Genomic DNA, 13599 nt, shown 5'->3' on the forward strand with positions numbered 1-13599 from the left:
ACTCCATTTAGTATGATATGTTACGTTTCATATTGTATGTATTATTTGGGAATGTCCATCATCCATTTCGTATGAGATGTTATGAATTACAATTCGTATGATGTTACGAATTTCCAAAACGTACTATACATTACGAATAGGGCAAAATGTACAATATGTTAAGATTTTACTAAACGTATGATATGTTACGAATTCCAATTTGTCTTTCACAACTGACTGCCAACAATCACCAGATAGCAGAGTGGCGCAGCGGAAGCGTGCTAGGCCCATAACCCAGAGGTCGATGGATCGAAACCATCCTCTGCTAAGTAATTTTAAGTGTGGACAATTCTGCGAAGGAAAAACACATATTAAAAATGCTACATTAAAAGCCTTTATGCAATAGAAATGATACCTACGTAGTTATGATTCAACAAAATAAAAGCAGAACCTTGTTTTCAAAGAATGTGTTAAAATTGTTTTTGTGAGCAATACTATAACTTATATAATATATCAATTATAAAGAATGAATGGGTCAGTTAGACCACATTAATATTGCGTCATCCTGAAGGGTAAGTGCAAATTTGATGTGTTCACTACCACTTACTCATGGACAGCGGATGAAATAACAGGTCATTTTATCTGAGTGCTTCTAGAAGTTCCACTACACATTGAGAGCCTGTGTCTGTTAGCAAGAAGCCTCCCGATTAACTGAGGCTCATTTTCGTACCTGTCGTCAGTAAAAGGTTAGCCTAATTTCAACAAAAATTCTAACTAAAAGTATGTGTGAGTTTGTCAGGGGACCAGCAGGTGGAAGCATTGTCTTTCTAGAAGTTTGAAAAAGAACGTGTGCGTGATTATTCCATCCATGTGGGGCATTTGTCACTCGCTGTTGGAGAAAGATGAATAGAAAATATTCCTGATCCTAGTCAACTGAATACACCAGACAGCCAACCACACACCTGGCTATAATTGTGCAGAGCAGCCGAAATAGCTCAGTTGGGAGAGCGTTAGACTGAATATCTAAATGTCCCTGGTTCGATCCCGGGTTTCGGCAGGAAATTGATTTTGCCAGAGTTCTTCTACATTTGGCCTGGAAAACGGAGAGTTGCAGGTTTGAAACACAGGTTCAAAGGGAAAATATCGGTTGGACAAAATATCCTCTCCTCAACTCCTCCATTCTTTCTCTGTGACCCAACCTGTAGTCAGAGCATTTCATATTATTCTGTATGTATATCGAAGATACTCCATTTAGTATGATATGTTACGTTTCATATTGTATGTATTATTTGGGAATGTCCATCATCCATTTCGTATGAGATGTTATGAATTACAATTCGTATGATGTTACGAATTTCCAAAACGTACTATACATTACGAATAGGGCAAAATGTACAATATGTTAAGATTTTACTAAACGTGTGATATGTTACGAATTCCAATTTGTCTTTCACAACTGACTGCCAACAATCACCAGATAGCAGAGTGGCGCAGCGGAAGCGTGCTGGGCCCATAACCCAGAGGTCGATGGATCGAAACCATCCTCTGCTAAGTAATTTTAAGTGTGGACAATTCTGCGAAGGAAAAACACAAATTAAAAATGCTACATTAAAAGCCTTTATGCAATAGAAATGATACCTACGTAGTTATGATTCAACAAAATAAAAGCAGAACCTTGTTTTCAAAGAATGTGTTAAAATTGTTTTTGTGAGCAATACTATAACTTATATAATATATCAATTATAAAGAATGAATGGGTCAGTTAGACCACATTAATATTGCGTCATCCTGAAGGGTAAGTGCAAATTTGATGTGTTCACTAACACTTACTCATGGACAGCGGATGAAATAACAGGTCATTTTATCTGAGTGCTTCTAGAAGTTCCACTACACATTGAGAGCCTGTGTCTGTTAGCAAGAAGCCTCCCGATTAACTGAGGCTCATTTTCGTACCTGTCGTCAGTAAAAGGTTAGCCTAATTTCAACAAAAATTCTAACTAAAAGTATGTGTGAGTTTGTCAGGGGACCAGCAGGTGGAAGCATTGTCTTTCTAGAAGTTTGAAAAAGAACGTGTGCGTGATTATTCCATCCATGTGGGGCATTTGTTACTCGCTGTTGGAGAAAGATGAATAGAAAATATTCCTGATCCTAGTCAACTGAATACACCAGACAGCCAACCACACACCTGGCTATAATTGTGCAGAGCAGCCGAAATAGCTCAGTTGGGAGAGCGTTAGACTGAATATCTAAATGTCCCTGGTTCGATCCCGGGTTTCGGCAGGAAATTGATTTTGCCAGAGTTCTTCTACATTTGGCCTGGAAAACGGAGAGTTGCAGGTTTGAAACACAGGTTCAAAGGGAAAATATCGGTTGGACAAAATATCCTCTCCTCAACTCCTCCATTCTTTCTCTGTGACCCAACCTGTAGTCAGAGCATTTCATATTATTCTGTATGTATATCGAAGATACTCCATTTAGTATGATATGTTACGTTTCATATTGTATGTATTATTTGGGAATGTCCATCATCCATTTCGTATGAGATGTTATGAATTACAATTCGTATGATGTTACGAATTTCCAAAACGTACTATACATTACGAATAGGGCAAAATGTACAATATGTTAAGATTTTACTAAACGTATGATATGTTACGAATTCCAATTTGTCTTTCACAACTGACTGCCAACAATCACCAGATAGCAGAGTGGCGCAGCGGAAGCGTGCTGGGCCCATAACCCAGAGGTCGATGGATCGAAACCATCCTCTGCTAAGTAATTTTAAGTGTGGACAATTCTGCGAAGGAAAAACACATATTAAAAATGCTACATTAAAAGCCTTTATGCAATAGAAATGATACCTACGTAGTTATGATTCAACAAAATAAAAGCAGAACCTTGTTTTCAAAGAATGTGTTAAAATTGTTTTTGTGAGCAATACTATAACTTATATAATATATCAATTATAAAGAATGAATGGGTCAGTTAGACCACATTAATATTGCGTCATCCTGAAGGGTAAGTGCAAATTTGATGTGTTCACTACCACTTACTCATGGACAGCGGATGAAATAACAGGTCATTTTATCTGAGTGCTTCTAGAAGTTCCACTACACATTGAGAGCCTGTGTCTGTTAGCAAGAAGCCTCCCGATTAACTGAGGCTCATTTTCGTACCTGTCGTCAGTAAAAGGTTAGCCTAATTTCAACAAAAATTCTAACTAAAAGTATGTGTGAGTTTTTCAGGGGACCAGCAGGTGGAAGCATTGTCTTTCTAGAAGTTTGAAAAAGAACGTGTGCGTGATTATTCCATCCATGTGGGGCATTTGTCACTCGCTGTTGGAGAAAGATGAATAGAAAATATTCCTGATCCTAGTCAACTGAATACACCAGACAGCCAACCACACACCTGGCTATAATTGTGCAGAGCAGCCGAAATAGCTCAGTTGGGAGAGCGTTAGACTGAATATCTAAATGTCCCTGGTTCGATCCCGGGTTTCGGCAGGAAATTGATTTTGCCAGAGTTCTTCTACATTTGGCCTGGAAAACGGAGAGTTGCAGGTTTGAAACACAGGTTCAAAGGGAAAATATCGGTTGGACAAAATATCCTCTCCTCAACTCCTCCATTCTTTCTCTGTGACCCAACCTGTAGTCAGAGCATTTCATATTATTCTGTATGTATATCGAAGATACTCCATTTAGTATGATATGTTACGTTTCATATTGTATGTATTATTTGGGAATGTCCATCATCCATTTCGTATGAGATGTTATGAATTACAATTCGTATGATGTTACGAATTTCCAAAACGTACTATACATTACGAATAGGGCAAAATGTACAATATGTTAAGATTTTACTAAACGTATGATATGTTACGAATTCCAATTTGTCTTTCACAACTGACTGCCAACAATCACCAGATAGCAGAGTGACGCAGCGGAAGCGTGCTGGGCCCATAACCCAGAGGTCGATGGATCGAAACCATCCTCTGCTAAGTAATTTTAAGTGTGGACAATTCTGCGAAGGAAAAACACAAATTAAAAATGCTACATTAAAAGCCTTTATGCAATAGAAATGATACCTACGTAGTTATGATTCAACAAAATAAAAGCAGAACCTTGTTTTCAAAGAATGTGTTAAAATTGTTTTTGTGAGCAATACTATAACTTATATAATATATCAATTATAAAGAATGAATGGGTCAGTTAGACCACATTAATATTGCGTCATCCTGAAGGGTAAGTGCAAATTTGATGTGTTCACTAACACTTACTCATGGACAGCGGATGAAATAACAGGTCATTTTATCTGAGTGCTTCTAGAAGTTCCACTACACATTGAGAGCCTGTGTCTGTTAGCAAGAAGCCTCCCGATTAACTGAGGCTCATTTTCGTACCTGTCGTCAGTAAAAGGTTAGCCTAATTTCAACAAAAATTCTAACTAAAAGTATGTGTGAGTTTGTCAGGGGACCAGCAGGTGGAAGCATTGTCTTTCTAGAAGTTTGAAAAAGAACGTGTGCGTGATTATTCCATCCATGTGGGGCATTTGTCACTCGCTGTTGGAGAAAGATGAATAGAAAATATTCCTGATCCTAGTCAACTGAATACACCAGACAGCCAACCACACACCTGGCTATAATTGTGCAGAGCAGCCGAAATAGCTCAGTTGGGAGAGCGTTAGACTGAATATCTAAATGTCCCTGGTTCGATCCCGGGTTTCGGCAGGAAATTGATTTTGCCAGAGTTCTTCTACATTTGGCCTGGAAAACGGAGAGTTGCAGGTTTGAAACACAGGTTCAAAGGGAAAATATCGGTTGGACAAAATATCCTCTCCTCAACTCCTCCATTCTTTCTCTGTGACCCAACCTGTAGTCAGAGCATTTCATATTATTCTGTATGTATATCGAAGATACTCCATTTAGTATGATATGTTACGTTTCATATTGTATGTATTATTTGGGAATGTCCATCATCCATTTCGTATGAGATGTTATGAATTACAATTCGTATGATGTTACGAATTTCCAAAACGTACTATACATTACGAATAGGGCAAAATGTACAATATGTTAAGATTTTACTAAACGTATGATATGTTACGAATTCCAATTTGTCTTTCACAACTGACTGCCACCAATCACCAGATAGCAGAGTGGCGCAGCGGAAGCGTGCTGGGCCCATAACCCAGAGGTCGATGGATCGAAACCATCCTCTTTTAAGTAATTTTAAGTGTGGACAATTCTGCGAAGGAAAAACACAAATTAAAAATGCTACATTAAAAGCCTTTATGCAATAGAAATGATACCTACGTAGTTATGATTCAACAAAATAAAAGCAGAACCTTGTTTTCAAAGAATGTGTTAAAATTGTGTTTGTGAGCAATACTATAACTTATATAATATATCAATTATAAAGAATGAATGGGTCAGTTAGACCACATTAATATTGCGTCATCCTGAAGGGTAAGTGCAAATTTGATGTGTTCACTACCACTTACTCATGGACAGCGGATGAAATAACAGGTCATTTTATCTGAGTGCTTCTAGAAGTTCCACTACACATTGAGAGCCTGTGTCTGTTAGCAAGAAGCCTCCCGATTAACTGAGGCTCATTTTCGTACCTGTCGTCAGTAAAAGGTTAGCCTAATTTCAACAAAAATTCTAACTAAAAGTATGTGTGAGTTTGTCAGGGGACCAGCAGGTGGAAGCATTGTCTTTCTAGAAGTTTGAAAAAGAACATGTGCGTGATTATTCCATCCATGTGGGGCATTTGTCACTCGCTGTTGGAGAAAGATGAATAGAAAATATTCCTGATCCTAGTCAACTGAATACACCAGAAAGCCAACCACACACCTGGGTATAACTGTGCAGAGCAGCCGAAATAGCTCATTTGGGAGAGCGTTAGACTGAAGATCTAAATGTCCCTGGTTCGATCCCGGGTTTCGGCAGAAAATTAATTTTGCCAGAGTTCTTCTACATTTGGCCTGGAAAACGGAGAGTTGCAGGTTTGAAACACAGGTTCAAAGGGAAAATATCGGTTGGACAAAATATCCTCTCCTCAACTCCTCCATTCTTTCTCTGTGACCCAACCTGTAGTCAGAGCATTTCACATTATTCTGAATGTATATCGAAGATACTCCATTTAGTATGATATGTTACGTTTCATATTGTATGTATTATTTGGGAATGTCCATCATCCATTTCGTATGAGATGTTATGAATTACAATTCGTATGATGTTACGAATTTCCAAAACGTACTATACATTACGAATGAGCAAAATGTACATTATGTTAAGATTTTACTAAACGTATGATATGTTACGAATTCCAATTTGTCTTTCACAACTGACTGCCACCAATCACCAGATAGCAGAGTGGCGCAGCGGAAGCGTGCTGGGCCCATAACCCAGAGGTCGATGGATCGAAACCATCCTCTGCTAAGTAATTTTAAGTGTGGACAATTCTGCGAAGGAAAAACACAAATTAAAAATGCTACATTAAAAGCCTTTATGCAATAGAAATGATACCTACGTAGTTATGATTCAACAAAATAAAAGCAGAACTTTGTTTTCAAAGAATGTGTTAAAATTGTGTTTGTGAGCAATACTATAACTTATATAATATATCAATTATAAAGAATGAATGGGTCAGTTAGACCACATTAATATTGCGTCATCCTGAAGGGTAAGTGCAAATTTGATGTGTTCACTACCACTTACTCATGGACAGCGGATGAAATAACAGGTCATTTTATCTGAGTGCTTCTAGAAGTTCCACTACACATTGAGAGCCTGTGTCTGTTAGCAAGAAGCCTCCCGATTAACTGAGGCTCATTTTCGTACCTGTCGTCAGTAAAAGGTTAGCCTAATTTCAACAAAAATTCTAACTAAAAGTATGTGTGAGTTTGTCAGGGGACCAGCAGGTGGAAGCATTGTCTTTCTAGAAGTTTGAAAAAGAACATGTGCGTGATTATTCCATCCATGTGGGGCATTTGTCACTCGCTGTTGGAGAAAGATGAATAGAAAATATTCCTGATCCTAGTCAACTGAATACACCAGACAGCCAACCACACACCTGGCTATAATTGTGCAGAGCAGCCCAAATAGCTCAGTTGGGAGAGCGTTAGACTGAATATCTAAATGTCCCTGGTTCGATCCCGGGTTTCGGCAGGAAATTGATTTTGCCAGAGTTCTTCTACATTTGGCCTGGAAAACGGAGAGTTGCAGGTTTGAAACACAGGTTCAAAGGGAAAATATCGGTTGGACAAAATATCCTCTCCTCAACTCCTCCATTCTTTCTCTGTGACCCAACCTGTAGTCAGAGCATTTCATATTATTCTGTATGTATATCGAAGATACTCCATTTAGTATGATATGTTACGTTTCATATTGTATGTATTATTTGGGAATGTCCATCATCCATTTCGTATGAGATGTTATGAATTACAATTCGTATGATGTTACGAATTTCCAAAACGTACTATACATTACGAATAGGGCAAAATGTACAATATGTTAAGATTTTACTAAACGTATGATATGTTACGAATTCCAATTTGTCTTTCACAACTGACTGCCACCAATCACCAGATAGCAGAGTGGCGCAGCGGAAGCGTGCTGGGCCCATAACCCAGAGGTCGATGGATCGAAACCATCCTCTGCTAAGTACTTTTAAGTGTGGACAATTCTGCGAAGGAAAAACACAAATTAAAAATGCTACATTAAAAGCCTTTATGCAATAGAAATGATACCTACGTAGTTATGATTCAACAAAATAAAAGCAGAACCTTGTTTTCAAAGAATGTGTTAAAATTGTGTTTGTGAGCAATACTATAACTTATATAATATATCAATTATAAAGAATGAATGGGTCAGTTAGACCACATTAATATTGCGTCATCCTGAAGGGTAAGTGCAAATTTGATGTGTTCACTACCACTTACTCATGGACAGCGGATGAAATAACAGGTCATTTTATCTGAGTGCTTCTAGAAGTTCCACTACACATTGAGAGCCTGTGTCTGTTAGCAAGAAGCCTCCCGATTAACTGAGGCTCATTTTCGTACCTGTCGTCAGTAAAAGGTTAGCCTAATTTCAACAAAAATTCTAACTAAAAGTATGTGTGAGTTTGTCAGGGGACCAGCAGGTGGAAGCATTGTCTTTCTAGAAGTTTGAAAAAGAACATGTGCGTGATTATTCCATCCATGTGGGGCATTTGTCACTCGCTGTTGGAGAAAGATGAATAGAAAATATTCCTGATCCTAGTCAACTGAATACACCAGAAAGCCAACCACACACCTGGGTATAATTGTGCAGAGCAGCCCAAATAGCTCAGTTGGGAGAGCGTTAGACTGAAGATCTAAATGTCCCTGGTTCGATCCCGGGTTTCGGCAGGAAATTAACTTTGCCAGAGTTCTTCTACATTTGGCCTGGAAAACGGAGAGTTGCAGGTTTGAAACACAGGTTCAAAGGGAAAATATCCTCTCCTCAACTCCTCCATTCTTTCTCTGTGACCCAACCTGTAGTCAGAGCATTTCATATTATTCTGTATGTATATCGAAGATACTCCATTTAGTATGATACGTTACGTTTCATATTGTATGTATTATTTGGGAATGTCCATCATCCATTTCGTATGAGATGTTATGAATTACAATTCGTATGATGTTACGAATTTCCAAAACGTACTATACATTACGAATGAGCAAAATGTACAATATGTTAAGATTTTACTAAACGTATGATATGTTACGAATTCCAATTTGTCTTTCACAACTGACTGCCACCAATCACCAGATAGCAGAGTGGCGCAGCGGAAGCGTGCTGGGCCCATAACCCAGAGGTCGATAGATCGAAACCATCCTCTGCTAAGTAATTTTAAGTGTGGACAATTCTGCGAAGGAAAAACACAAATTAAAAATGGTACATTAAAAGCCTTTATGCAATAGAAATGATACCTACGTAGTTATGATTCAACAAAATAAAAGCAGAACTTTGTTTTCAAAGAATGTGTTAAAATTGTGTTTGTGAGCAATACTATAACTTATATAATATATCAATTATAAAGAATGAATGGGTCAGTTAGACCACATTAATATTGCGTCATCCTGAATTGTAAGTGCAAATTTGATGTGTTCACTACCACTTACTCATGGACAGCGGATGAAATAACAGGTCATTTTATCTGAGTGCTTCTAGAAGTTCCACTACACATTGAGAGCCTGTGTCTGTTAGCGAGAAGACTCCCGATTAACTGAGGCTCATTTTCGTACCTGTCGTCAGTAAAAGGTTAGCCTAATTTCAACAAAAATTCCAACTAAAAGTATGTGTGAGTTTGTCAGGGGACCAGCAGGTGGAAGCATTGTCTTTCTAGAAGTTTGAAAAAGAACGTGTGCGTGATTATTCCATCCATGTGGGGCATTTGTCACTCGCTGTTGGAGAAAGATGAATAGAAAATATTCCTGATCCTAGTCAACTGAATACACCAGAAAGCCAACCACACACCTGGGTATAACTGTGCAGAGCAGCCGAAATAGCTCATTTGGGAGAGCGTTAGACTGAAGATCTAAATATCCCGGGTTTCAGCAGAAAATTAATTTTGCCAGAGTTCTTCTACATTTGGCCTGGAAAACGGAGAGTTGCAGGTTTGAAACACAGGTTCAAAGGGAAAATATCGGTTGGACAAAATATCCTCTGCTCAACTCCTCCATTCTTTCTCTGTGACCCAACCTGTAGTCAGAGCATTTCACATTATTCTGAATGTATATCGAAGATACTCCATTTAGTATGATATGTTACGTTTCATATTGTATGTATTATTTGGGAATGTCCATCATCCATTTCGTATGAGATGTTATGAATTACAATTCGTATGATGTTACGAATTTCCAAAACGTACTATACATTACGAATGAGCAAAATGTACATTATGTTAAGATTTTACTAAACGTATGATATGTTACGAATTCCAATTTGTCTTTCACAACTGACTGCCACCAATCACCAGATAGCAGAGTGGCGCAGCGGAAGCGTGCTGGGCCCATAACCCAGAGGTCGATGGATCGAAACCATCCTCTGCTAAGTAATTTTAAGTGTGGACAATTCTGCGAAGGATAAACACAAATTAAAAATGGTACATTAAAAGCCTTTATGCAATAGAAATGATACCTACGTAGTTATGATTCAACAAAATAAAAGCAGAACTTTGTTTTCAAAGAATGTGTTAAAATTGTGTTTGTGAGCAATACTATAACTTATATAAAATATCAATTATAAAGAATGAATGGGTCAGTTAGACCACATTAATATTGCGTCATCCTGAAGGGTAAGTGCAAATTTGATGTGTTCACTACCACTTACTCATGGACAGCGGATGAAATAACAGGTCATTTTATCTGAGTGCTTCTAGAAGTTCCACTACACATTGAGAGCCTGTGTCTGTTAGCAAGAAGCCTCCCGATTAACTGAGGCTCATTTTCGTACCTGTCGTCAGTAAAAGGTTAGCCTAATTTCAACAAAAATTCTAACTAAAAGTATGTGTGAGTTTGTCAGGGGACCAGCAGGTGGAAGCATTGTCTTTCTAGAAGTTTGAAAAAGAACATGTGCGTGATTATTCCATCCATGTGGGGCATTTGTCACTCGCTGTTGGAGAAAGATGAATAGAAAATATTCCTGATCCTAGTCAACTGAATACACCAGAAAGCCAACCACACACCTGGGTATAATTGTGCAGAGCAGCCCAAATAGCTCAGTTGGGAGAGCGTTAGACTGAAGATCTAAATGTCCCTGGTTCGATCCCGGGTTTCGGCAGGAAATTAATTTTGCCAGAGTTCTTCTACATTTGGCCTGGAAAACGGAGAGTTGCAGGTTTGAAACACAGGTTCAAAGGGAAAATATCGGTTGGACAAAATATCCTCTCCTCAACTCCTCCATTCTTTCTCTGTGACCCAACCTGTAGTCAGAGCATTTCACATTATTCTGAATGTATATCGAAGATACTCCATTTAGTATGATATGTTACGTTTCATATTGTATGTATTATTTGGGAATGTCCATCATCCATTTCGTATGAGATGTTATGAATTACAATTCGTATGATGTTACGAATTTCCAAAACGTACTATACATTACGAATGAGCAAAATGTACAATATGTTAAGATTTTACTAAACGTATGATATGTTACGAATTCCAATTTGTCTTTCACAACTGACTGCCACCAATCACCAGATAGCAGAGTGGTGCAGCGGAAGCGTGCTGGGCCCATAACCCAGAGGTCGATGGATCGAAACCATCCTCTGCTAAGTAATTTTAAGTGTGGACAATTCTGCGAAGGAAAAACACAAATTAAAAATGGTACATTAAAAGCCTTTATGCAATAGAAATGATACCTACGTAGTTATGATTCAACAAAATAAAAGCAGAACTTTGTTTTCAAAGAATGTGTTAAAATTGTGTTTGTGAGCAATACTATAACTTATATAATATATCAATTATAAAGAATGAATGGGTCAGTTAGACCACATTAATATTGCGTCATCCTGAAGGGTAAGTGCAAATTTGATGTGTTCACTACCACTTACTCATGGACAGCGGATGAAATAACAGGTCATTTTATCTGAGTGCTTCTAGAAGTTCCACTACACATTGAGAGCCTGTGTCTGTTAGCAAGAAGCCTCCCGATTAACTGAGGCTCATTTTCGTACCTGTCGTCAGTAAAAGGTTAGCCTAATTTCAACAAAAATTCTAACTAAAAGTATGTGTGAGTTTGTCAGGGGACCAGCAGGTGGAAGCATTGTCTTTCTAGAAGTTTGAAAAAGAACATGTGCGTGATTATTCCATCCATGTGGGGCATTTGTCACTCGCTGTTGGAGAAAGATGAATAGAAAATATTCCTGATCCTAGTCAACTGAATACACCAGAAAGCCAACCACACACCTGGGTATAATTGTGCAGAGCAGCCCAAATAGCTCAGTTGGGAGAGCGTTAGACTGAAGATCTAAATGTCCCTGGTTCGATCCCGGGTTTCGGCAGGAAATTAATTTTGCCAGAGTTCTTCTACATTTGGCCTGGAAAACGGAGAGTTGCAGGTTTGAAACACAGGTTCAAAGGGAAAATATCGGTTGGACAAAATATCCTCTCCTCAACTCCTCCATTCTTTCTCTGTGACCCAACCTGTAGTCAGAGCATTTCATATTATTCTGTATGTATATCGAAGATACTCCATTTAGTATGATACGTTACGTTTCATATTGTATGTATTATTTGGGAATGTCCATCATCCATTTCGTATGAGATGTTATGAATTACAATTCGTATGATGTTACGAATTTCCAAAACGTACTATACATTACGAATGAGCAAAATGTACAATATGTTAAGATTTTACTAAACGTATGATATGTTACGAATTCCAATTTGTCTTTCACAACTGACTGCCACCAATCACCAGATAGCAGAGTGGCGCAGCGGAAGCGTGCTGGGCCCATAACCCAGAGGTCGATGGATCAAAACCATCCTCTGCTAAGTAATTTTAAGTGTGGACAATTCTGCGAAGGAAAAACACAAATTAAAAATGGTACATTAAAAGCCTTTATGCAATAGAAATGATACCTACGTAGTTATGATTCAACAAAATAAAAGCAGAACTTTGTTTTCAAAGAATGTGTTAAAATTGTGTTTGTGAGCAATACTACAACTTATATAATATGTCAATTATAAAGAATGAATGGGTCAGTTAGACCACATTAATATTGCGTCATCCTGAAGGGTAAGTGCAAATTTGATGTGTTCACTAACACTTACTCATGGACAGCGGATGAAATAACAGGTCATTTTATCTGAGTGCTTCTAGAAGTTCCACTACACATTGAGAGCCTGTGTCTGTTAGCAAGAAGACTCCCGATTAACTGAGGCTCATTTTCGTACCTGTCGTCAGTAAAAGGTTAGCCTAATTTCAACAAAAATTCTAACTAAAAGTATGTGTGAGTTTGTCAGGGGACCAGCAGGTGGAAGCATTGTCTTTCTAGAAGTTTGAAAAAGAACGTGTGCGTGATTATTCCATCCATGTGGGGCATTTGTCACTCGCTGTTGGAGAAAGATGAATAGAAAATATTCCTGATCCTAGTCAACTGAATACACCAGACAGCCAACCACACACCTGGCTATAATTGTGCAGAGCAGCCGAAATAGCTCAGTTGGGAGAGCGTTAGACTGAAGATCTAAATGTCCCTGGTTCGATCCCGGGTTTCGGCAGGAAATTGATTTTGCCAGAGTTCTTCTACATTTGGCCTGGAAAACGGAGAGTTGCAGGTTTGAAACACAGGTTCAAAGGGAAAATATCGGTTGGACAAAATATCCTCTCCTCAACTCCTCCATTCTTTCTCTGTGACCCAACCTGTAGTCAGAGCATTTCATATTATTCTGTATGTATATCGAAGATACTCCATTTAGTATGATATGTTACGTTTCATATTGTATGTATTATTTGGGAATGTCCATCATCCATTTCGTATGAGATGTTATGAATTACAATTCGTATGATGTTACGAATTTCCAAAACGTACTATACATTACGAATAGGGCAAAATGTACAATATGTTAAGATTTTACTAAACGTAT

General features: G+C 38.2%; 5 non-coding genes across 5 annotated transcripts; all 5 read left to right on the top strand.

Annotated features, from left to right (window-relative positions):
• The first annotated feature begins 963 nt into the window (after positions 1-963).
• trnaf-gaa (transfer RNA phenylalanine (anticodon GAA)) lies at positions 964-1036 on the top strand. The gene has a single exon. It is a non-coding gene; the product is annotated as a tRNA-Phe (tRNA).
• Positions 1037-2186: 1150 nt separating this feature from the next.
• On the top strand, positions 2187-2259 carry trnaf-gaa (transfer RNA phenylalanine (anticodon GAA)). Its single transcript has one exon. It is a non-coding gene; the product is annotated as a tRNA-Phe (tRNA).
• A 1150-nt stretch (positions 2260-3409) lies between these two features.
• trnaf-gaa (transfer RNA phenylalanine (anticodon GAA)) lies at positions 3410-3482 on the top strand. The gene has a single exon. It is a non-coding gene; the product is annotated as a tRNA-Phe (tRNA).
• A 1150-nt stretch (positions 3483-4632) lies between these two features.
• trnaf-gaa (transfer RNA phenylalanine (anticodon GAA)) lies at positions 4633-4705 on the top strand. The gene has a single exon. It is a non-coding gene; the product is annotated as a tRNA-Phe (tRNA).
• An 8455-nt stretch (positions 4706-13160) lies between these two features.
• trnaf-gaa (transfer RNA phenylalanine (anticodon GAA)) lies at positions 13161-13233 on the top strand. Its single transcript has one exon. It is a non-coding gene; the product is annotated as a tRNA-Phe (tRNA).
• The last annotated feature ends 366 nt before the right edge of the window (positions 13234-13599 follow it).

The sequence above is a fragment of the Salvelinus fontinalis genome, chromosome 4 (genome assembly GCF_029448725.1).
Source record: "Salvelinus fontinalis isolate EN_2023a chromosome 4, ASM2944872v1, whole genome shotgun sequence".
Lineage (NCBI taxonomy): Eukaryota > Metazoa > Chordata > Actinopteri > Salmoniformes > Salmonidae > Salvelinus > Salvelinus fontinalis.